The sequence below is a fragment of the Hibiscus syriacus genome, unplaced genomic scaffold (assembly GCF_006381635.1).
Source record: "Hibiscus syriacus cultivar Baekdansim isolate YM2019G1 unplaced genomic scaffold, ASM638163v2 tig00111059_pilon, whole genome shotgun sequence".
Classification (NCBI taxonomy): domain Eukaryota; kingdom Viridiplantae; phylum Streptophyta; class Magnoliopsida; order Malvales; family Malvaceae; genus Hibiscus; species Hibiscus syriacus.
Window position 1 is genome coordinate 334,438 of NW_024062966.1, and position 10,007 is coordinate 344,444.

Genomic DNA, 10,007 nt, shown 5'->3' on the forward strand with positions numbered 1-10,007 from the left:
TAGAATAATTAGGGGTCAAAGTTCGTTCAAGTCGAGTTTAAATTATTCGAGTTGACAAGTCATTTTTTAACTTGAAGTTGTCTTAAAAAAAATTCAAGTCGAGTTTATAAAATGCGAGTCGAGTCAAATTTTTGAATTTTTGTTTAAATTTAATTCTAAATATTTATAATATTATGATATTATTTTATTTCAATTTAAATGATTTTGTATAGCCATATACAATACATATATATTTATTGATATTTGTTTCATATGTGATATATATATATATATATATATATATATATATATATATATATATATATATATATATATATATCAGACAGACTCGAGAAACTCGACTCAAGTTGGAAAATCAATCCACTAATTACAAAAAAATTGCTTACCAAAAATTTTATTATGATGGGATCTCAGTTTCGATTTTTGTTTTAGCTCATGAAAAAGTAAATAAAATCTAACAAGAACTTTATCGCATGCGGATCATATAAATTAAAATAATATTCTTCTCCCCGTAATTGTAAAGAATATTAAGAATGGATGTGTGGAGTGAATCTATTAGAGCTTAGTTTTTAATTGATCACCATTAATAGTTCAGTGCTATCTTGCTTTTTCTGAAGAAAAAAAGATGTTTTCTCTGTGATGTTATTAATTTTTCTCAAAAATAAGTTGAGTGCACAAAACTCCTGAAATTCTCAATGCAATAAGATAAGAAAATGAAACCAAATATTGTAATTACATTGCTAAAATAAAAGCACACAAGTGTTCAGCATGTAAAAGTTGGAACATATTGGAAAATTCCTTGTACAGCATGTTGAGTTGAAAGAAATTCTAAATTTGTCCTGCCTACGCTCTTCTCCATAATTAATTGTGTGAGTGGTGGCATTCTTTGCCATTGCCCCCACTCTGCTACCCTCTGCTTCTTCCTCGTAAACTCTGCTCCACCACCATCAACCTTCTTCTGTTGTTGTGTCTCATCCTCTGCAGGTGGTTGCTTCCTTTTCACGGCGGTGGCGCCTCTACTTTCGACATTCACGGTTCGACTGATAGCATCTCTAAGCGTCATATTTGGCTGAATATCATCGGCAGCTATTTTCCTCCGGGTCGGCAGCTATTTTCCTCCGGAGTCGGAAACGACGCGTTCCCTTATACACTTATCACAGAAACTAGCGAAACAACACTTTGTCAATGCGGCATTCTTCATTGTGTTCTGGCACAGCGGACAGTACAATTCGGGTGCTATCTTTTGATCAACTGAAGTACCGTTACTGGAAATCGAAGAAATCCCAGAATTGTTTGAGCTCGAAACAGACATCTTCGAACTCGTGTTAACATTTTTGAAATCAAAGCTACGGTTGCCATTGGTGGGGCAATGTTGAATGCAATGTCCGGTCACTTTACACCGATAGCAAACGTATCCCTGTGGAGGGATTCGGCTCTTTTGAACAAAACCCTTAACGAATCCTTTTTCAGTTTCAATCTTAAACCCACCATTGATTTTGTCTTCTTTACATTGTCTGTTCCTTGGATTCACGATTAGGGTTTCAGGGACTGAATTAAAATAAAGTCCCACGTTTTCTTGAACATCTTTTGAAGCAGATGATGGATTGTTGGGAATCTTGGGTTTTCTTTCGCCGACAACAATGGGGAACGAAGGCAATCCAGTAACGCGACGAATCAAAACGGAACAATTACGACGACTTGTCGGTGAACTGTTGGTCACTTTCGGCATCGCTGATCAACAAATCGAAATCCTTACCGTGGCCGTAACGCTTGGAAGAAATGATTTCTGCTTTGAAATCATGAACTGGGACGAACCGATCATTAATGGAATGAGCATGGAAGAGTTTGGAGCTCTTAAACTTTTAATACAAGAAAGCCATAGCCGTTATGAGTTCTTGGAGGAAGTGTTTTCGGTTTAGGTTTGAATTTGAACTTGATAGAATAATCAGAAATCGGGTTTATATTTTGCTGTTGCACTTGGTTTTTATAGAAAGAAAAATGAGAAACTTGCCATCCAAGAAAGATTTAGGTTTCAGTTTCATTCAGGCTTCGATTAAGTTTGGATAATATATATTGAATTTATTTTAATAATTTTCTTTTTAATTTACTAAAATTAAGTGGCTCTCGTTTTTTTCTTAATATTTTAAATGATAAATAATAAAAACTGAAATTTATTGTATATTTTTGTAAACTTTTAAATTATATTATATTTTTCAAATGTAATTATCTATTACATGAATGCTTTTTAGGAAATAATTTTATTCGATATATATATCGACATAAAAAGTTATTAAATTAGTTAATTGAAATAGGGTTATGGACTCCTATGCGGGAAACTTGCCTCTACCGTCAAACTTGAATGCCTTTGAAAATCCCGGTGGGAAACCGCCGGAGGCGATACCGGGGATTCATGCCGGGCCGGTGAGGGAAAGGTCGGCTTCACCTAATCATTTAGAGGCAGAACATGCTCATAAGAAGGGTTGTAATGGAGGAAACACGGGAGAAAAGTTGGAAGATATACCAATGGAGATAGCCACGATGGCGTGGACCAAGAGAATGGGACTGTTGATCTTGAGACTCCGGATGGAGAGGGAGAGCGGGATACGACTCCAAAGCTTGGTGAGGTGAAGGAGTCTTATGCTAGTAAACTTGCAGGACAGTCAAAATTGAATGGAGAGGGCAGTAGAAACCCTAGTTTCGTTAATGATGAAGTAACGGTTTTGGCAGAAGATATATTAATGGATCGATCCGGAAAGTTTCCATCTATCCAATTTTCTGACTGAGTTCACGACCAAATTAATGCGAACTTACGAAACGCGATCATAGTGCGGCTCCTAAGTCACACGATTGGATACAAAACGTTTGTGGCTAGGGTGCAAAGTCTATGGAAACCGATGGGTGAGTTACACATTGACGACCTTGACAACTACTACTTCCTTGTTCGATTCTCTAACGCCAATGATTACGCCAAAGTTCTTACGGAGGGTCCGTGGACCATATATGGCAGCTTCCTTACGATGCAACCCTGGGGTAGAGGGTTCTCTATTTCAGAAAAACACCCGAGTTACGTGATGGTCTCGGCTCAATTACCACGACTACTATTTCGCTACTATATCAAGGTACTATTCAGACATATCACATCCTTTATAGGAAGAGTGATTAAAATTGATTACAATACGGACGCCGGGGGACGAGGTAAATTTGCTCGATTAGCACTCATTATGGATCTTACAAAGCCGCCTCTCTCGTGTATTCGGATAGATGGTTTTCTCCAAAGGATTGAATATGAGGAGCTGCTAAACATTTGCTATGCGTGTTGGGTATATGGTCATACCAAGGGAATTTGTGAGTTGAATAAAGAAGCGAGACTAGACTCGGGGAAGGGAAGGGAAGGGACCTGTTCGGATCATGGATAAATCTAGTCAAGATAAGGTTGAGGTGTCGGAGTCGAACCTATTTGGTACGTGGGTTATTGTAGCTGACAGACGACATAAGGGAGGAGCAGATAAACCGATTGTGAAGAATGCAGGTATGCCAGGGTTGGAATCTCAGTTTGCTGTTCTCGGTAGAGAGACTGTAGCGCAGGATAAATCCAAAGATGCATGGCTACGTACTGAGGGTAAAAAGCCCATTCGTCAGGTCCCCAAGAATAATGTGTATAAGGTGTTGAACCCAGAGAAAAAAAGGTTAAAGCAAGAGATATCTAAAACATTGGAGGTGATCATTCTCCTTGTTGACTCATCTGTTGTGCTAGTGGTGGAGCATGCGAACCATACCAAGGTTGGTGAACATAGAGCTGTTTCCATTGTGGAGCAGGAGACTGGTGACTCCTCCAGGTTTGATAAGGGTGGTAGCTGGAAAATGGAGAGAGCAGGAAAGGTCCAACTACAGAGTAACAAATAGCAGTGGTAGGCCGGCAGACTCGTGGTACATATATAAAGTCGCCGATGAAAGCGTCGGATCTGGCGACACACTTATCAAATATGTTGGAGAATGCAGAAGTCGTAGGTGACGCAGTGAGGTCTGCGGGAGGGGTAATTCCCATGCTTCAGTCATCGGAGGATGAGGAATCCTATGCTTCCAACGATCACATTGATCTTGATGAGGGCGATGTTGCTACTGCCGAACTCTAAGGTTGGTGTTTATATTTTTCTAAATTTCGCAATGAAGTTTTTGTGTTAGAATTGTCAGGGTGCGGCGAGCCGAGCATTTTGTCGTCATCTCAAATATTTCGTTCGTGAGCATAAGCCATCCCTTATGGCTGTGTTTGAACCACATATTAGTGGAAATACCGCTGATGATGTGGTTTTTAAGTTGGGTTTCCCTAGATCATTCAGAGTTGAAGCGCACGGGTTTAGTGGTGGAATTTGGGTGCTTTGGCCTGAAACAATTGTGGTTGATATTCTCCAGGTTTCTAATCAGTTCATTAATATGGTGATACATGAAAGTAGCGGGGGTGCTCAGTTTCAACTCACTATGGTGTATGCCAGTCTGCTTAGTTCCTGAACCAGTGATCTTAATGTAATACTTGAGTTGTTTAACCCCGACAATGGATAGATTATTTTATACTTTAAAATATAAATAATATTATAAAAATCAAACTCAAAACTAGTTTCAACCAATCAATAACTAGGATTGCTAAACATATAGATTATTTTAACTACCTTCAATTTTTAATTTTAAAATTTATTAACAAAGTATTAATTTAAGCACGAAAGTGTGTCTAGAACTAGAATTGCAAATGAGACAATATAGATCACGAGTTAGTCGAATTCAACTTGATCAAAGCTCAATACTATAATCAAATAGATTCGACTTGAATTTTTAACAAACTAAACGATCTACTTGATACATAACTCAAAAAGCTCACGAACAACTAAAAATTATTTAAATATTTAAATTAAATTACTAATAGTATTATTTTTTATATGTTATTGTTTTTTAAATACCATATAAGATATATATATATATATAAATTAATTTTTATTTTTTAAAAGAGAAAATAGGAATATGTATGCATACAAATATAAAATTTTAAAATTATTAATGAAAATAAAACATTAATCCAATATAATTATGAAAATAAAAAATATAAAAATCTCACATCAAATATATTTTAATATATTAAATATAAATTTTGAAAATTATAAAATAAATATTTAAATTAACTTTTTTTCATATTCTCTTAAACAATTTTGCATTACCTATAGATTAACCATACATTAACGATAAAGAAATGGATTATTAGAGTCCAAATTCAAGGAAACCCCAGACGTTGCATCACCCAAGCAGCCGCCACTTACAACACTAGAGAAGAAAAGACCATCAGAGACCAAGATCATCAGAAAAGATAAGCAACAAGGGAGGAGGGAGGGGGAGCAACGGTTGGAAATGAAGGGTATGGGAGGCGTTGGGAAGAATTAATTCTGCCGGACAGAAATATAACACTTCCCATTCCCCCATACCTATTATTCCCAACACCACTCTCCCTCTCCCTCGCCCTCCATCTCCATATCTTCTTTGTGTTTTTTTATGAGAGAAACAGGGGACAGAGAGGAGCAGAGGAAATGTTTGGAATGGGCGGTGTAGGCAAAACAAATATTATTTCCGCAACGGTGGAAAAAGATTGCAGCGTTTTGCCAACCCGCCCATCTCCAAATACTTCCAACGCCGGTCTCTACCCCCACCTTTCTCAGATGATGGTGAGCAAGGGTTTAGGGCAGTTAATATAAAGGAGAGAAAACGAGTGAGAACAGGGGAAAACGTAAAGCGGTAGGGTTCTTCCGTCTCTCGCTTTTTCTTCTGCTTTATTTATTTCTTGTCAGACCAAGGAAAGTGAGAAGAAGGAACCGCTGGATTCCAGATAAGAGTGAAGTTTTTAATAAAAGTTTGGAGTAGAGGACAATTCACTTCCCCACACCTCATTTCTTTCTCAATCTATTCAAAGTAAATTACGTTTGATGATCATTGAATTTTTAGAGAGTTTGTAATTAAAATTTATAACACTACTGTTAAATTTTAAACTCATTTTTGTATTATTATTATTATAAATTATCGTTATTAAATTTTTTATTTTAATTAATAATAACTAACTTATTTTTCTTATGATATCATCATTCGATATTTTCCTGATTACCATTATCTTTAAACAAAACAATGATCATACTCGAATTTCACAATCTTTCCACAATCATCAAACCATTCATCACTACTATTTCATCTCAGATTTGAAACACCACAACCACAAACTATAGTTATCATCCACAATCAAATCAACCTCAAGCTACCATCACAAATATAATTTGGTCATCATCTACATCCATAATCACCAATAACAACATACAATAAACAAAGTAAAATTAGAACAAATGAAAATTGTCTAATTCGATTAATTTTAACGATGAAAAAATTCCGTTTAATTAAAAAATTAATATAATATAATTTCAAGTTGATTTGATAGTTGACGATAGCAAATCAAAATATTTTAACTATTAATTCTATTTGAAATTTGAAGAGATTAAAAAAATTAGATGAGTTTACGTTGATAAGAAGAAAGAAGATGAGAACAAGAATAGTTTGAAGATTTTTTTATCCAACCACTTAATGGCAACGAAAATAGGAGCAACGATTGCCAACTTCATGTTTAAGAAACTTAATGTTTTTCGGAAAGAAGATTGTGCGCCCCATTCATATTTCTTAATGACAATTAACGATAATAATTATAATAAAAATAATTTTAAATTATGAAATAAGTGTCCAAATTATATCGTTTTTTTACGAATGGACACTTCAAATATTTTTTGACTCATCACAGTGTTTAACGTTACAAATATTATCATTTTAGGTGTGTTGAATCATGCTTTGTGATTTTGATATACCAAAAGTAAATAAGTTTAAAGAAATTTTAAGATTATTTTTAATTTAATTTTCAAGCTTATATTTAATTCAACCATTTGAATATAAAAATTCTTTTTAAAGTCAAAAACTCCATCTTTACTCCTTACTACTTTGAAAAAAATCAAGTCATATACTGTAAATAATTTTCAAACATTTTTACAAAGGGTTTTTTATCTTAATTGAGTCAAAAATCAATTTTCAAACCTAGAGTACCGATAGAGCAAAAACAATACTAATAGTGTTCACATAGCATTGATAATGGTACCGATACTAATGTGTAAAAATACATTGTAGTACCGATACAGGAACCAGTATTAATGTGTAAAAATACACTAGTGTATTGATACTGGTACCGATACTCCCTTTAAGTTTTTGACAAACACGATTCCAGTAGACTATTTTCGTACTGATACTCTCTAAGAATTAATAATGACATCGATACTCTAACTAAAGTGCGATACTCCCCTCTCACCAACAACTAGATATTTATATTTAATGCAGATAATACCGATACTCCAAGCCCAAGTATTGGTACTCAAGGCGTCTGGGCAACATTTATTGCGGAAAAATTTATCACACTGACTCTATTAACTCCCACAACAACCCAAACGGCTAGAATTGAATGTAAGGGTATAAAAACAAGATTCCAGGTAGTATGTGAAGACAAGAGATTATAGAGAAAGCCAAAGCAATCATATTGAGCCAAAATCAAGTCAACATTCTTTGTGCTTTCAAAAAACACTTCTGTACTCATTTGTTTCATTTATTGAGTATTCTTCCTTGTTCTTGAATTTTGCAAACACATTTCTAGTGAGGTTTTCTAAGTTTTCTATTTGTTCTTAGTAATGGTTGTACACTTGAGACTTTTAGGTGTCTAAGTGTGTTGTAAGGTTATACCTTGTCCTAAAAGGTTTGAAAAAATTAGTGAATTTGTTGAAATCCTTAGTGTGGAAGCTAAGTTAGTAGATGTAAATAGGGGTGAGCAAAACTCACTCGACTCGAAAAATTGATTTTTTACTCGATTCGAAAAAACTCAACTCGAAATGACTTCGAGTTGAAATTTCATAAATTCAACTCGACTCGAAAAAAATTCAAGTTCAAACCGAGTTGTAAAATACAACTCGAATAACTCGAAATTTTAGTAATTAGTGGATGAATTTTCAAGTTTGAGTCAAGTCCCTCCATTATGTATGATATACATTGACAACTGTCGTTCTGATTTCAAATAAAATTTCTTCTTCTCGGTTAATAAATAAGGAAATACGTAGTAAAGAGAAGTAAGGGTTGATCCTCAGGACTTAGTAAAATTTTGAATTTTTATCTGACTGGTTTTAAACCAAGCGTGAAACAGTAAAATGGGGGGTTTGGTAAAAAGATATAATAATAAAAATGATTTAAAGTAAAATAAAGAAAAGATTTTAAAGTTGAAAATGAATATAGTAAAAATAGCCTCAAGCCTCGTTTTGACTCAATTTCTTTTATATCATCGAATTAGATTTTCGCTTCGGGATTCACATCGGTTACTTTGTCTACAATGGGTAATCCCCGTGACTCTATTTTGTATACCAAATATACAAGGCAATCTTTGATTCTGGTTTCGAAAATTGATCTAATCAACATCAATTGTTGTAGATCAATTATCGTTTAAATTCGTGGCGACCGACTTGGATTGTTGCTTCTATAACCATCAATTCCGATCTCAATTCCCTCTTGGCGAAACTATCTCGCCAAGTGTGTTCCCAGGAAGTCGAATGTGATTTCTATAAGTCGAATCTTCCTCTCACACATTTAATCGCAATAACCTCTTGACCAAAGTCTATCTTTGATTTTGAAAACTGTTTTGATTTTGAAAATGAGTGTCGAGATTGAGAGAGATATTCCGAAGATATTAAGGGCATGTTTCAATTCTCCAGTTGGAATTGAGTCATTGTTTCAGCTCTCGGTTTATGAAAAATTAGCTAAGCATGACAAAAGTCATACTTAGCATATTTAAAAACAAAGCTTTAAAAATAAAGTAAAAATCAAAAACTTGAAAAATAAAATGAGAGAACTTTTATAAAACTATAAAGAAAAGAGAATTGTAACATGCGTTGTGAGTTTAGGCTTACCCTAATAGGGTGTTTATAGCCTCTCAAAGCCTAAGGATAAACAAAAAAATTAAAATAAAATAATCCTAAAGATAATTGTTTTTTTTCTAAATTCAAACTTTAAACAAGTCTCCTAATGCAACTATACTCGTCCATCTTCCAGAAGGCGCGCTGAGTACATCTTCTAGAAGGCGCGCTGAGTATATCTTCTAGAAACCGCCGCTGACTGGACCTTCTAAAAACTACTACGTCACACCGTGTCGTGCCCATGTCTCCAGCCGTGACCAAATAATAAAAAAATGCAAAATATGCCCGTTTTACCACTAGTTCTAGAAAGTAAGGACCTACACGAAAATAAACATAACACAACCAAATCAACAGTAATAAAATCCATAAGATTGAAGAAATAACAAGCAAATATTAACGATTCTGAACACTCATCAAATTCCCCCTCACTTAGCTCATGCTTGTCCTCAAGTATGATATAATTAAATTTGTCAAGAATTTCATTTACCGTTCTTTGTCAAGTTTCATATTCAAGGAAGCAAGGTAGAGACCACAAGAATTATTCAAATCAAGACATCAATCAATTGAATATCACCAATTGGAACAAGTTAAATACAATTGTAACATCCATTCATTCATTCATTAATCTCAATGCTCATAACTCACACCTTACCGGGATTCGCTCAAATCACTCAATGTGTTTTGGGTACAAAAATGCTTAATTTCAGAACCGACACGATATTACCATAGGCACTACAAGAAAATATACATTTAATGACACACGAACGATGACACACGCTAATTTATGACTTGCAAAAAATATGTCATAAAAAATGTCATGTTTTTTAAAATCTGAACGATTTATGACTTACAATAATGTGTGTCATATTTAATAGTCATAATCTAAAAAATTTACAAAAACACGAAATACACTTTTAATTGTGTATCATCTATAAAAATCGTTTTTAATTTTAACCTCCATTATTTTCATCATTTCCCGCTTCTTTCCCCCTCGAT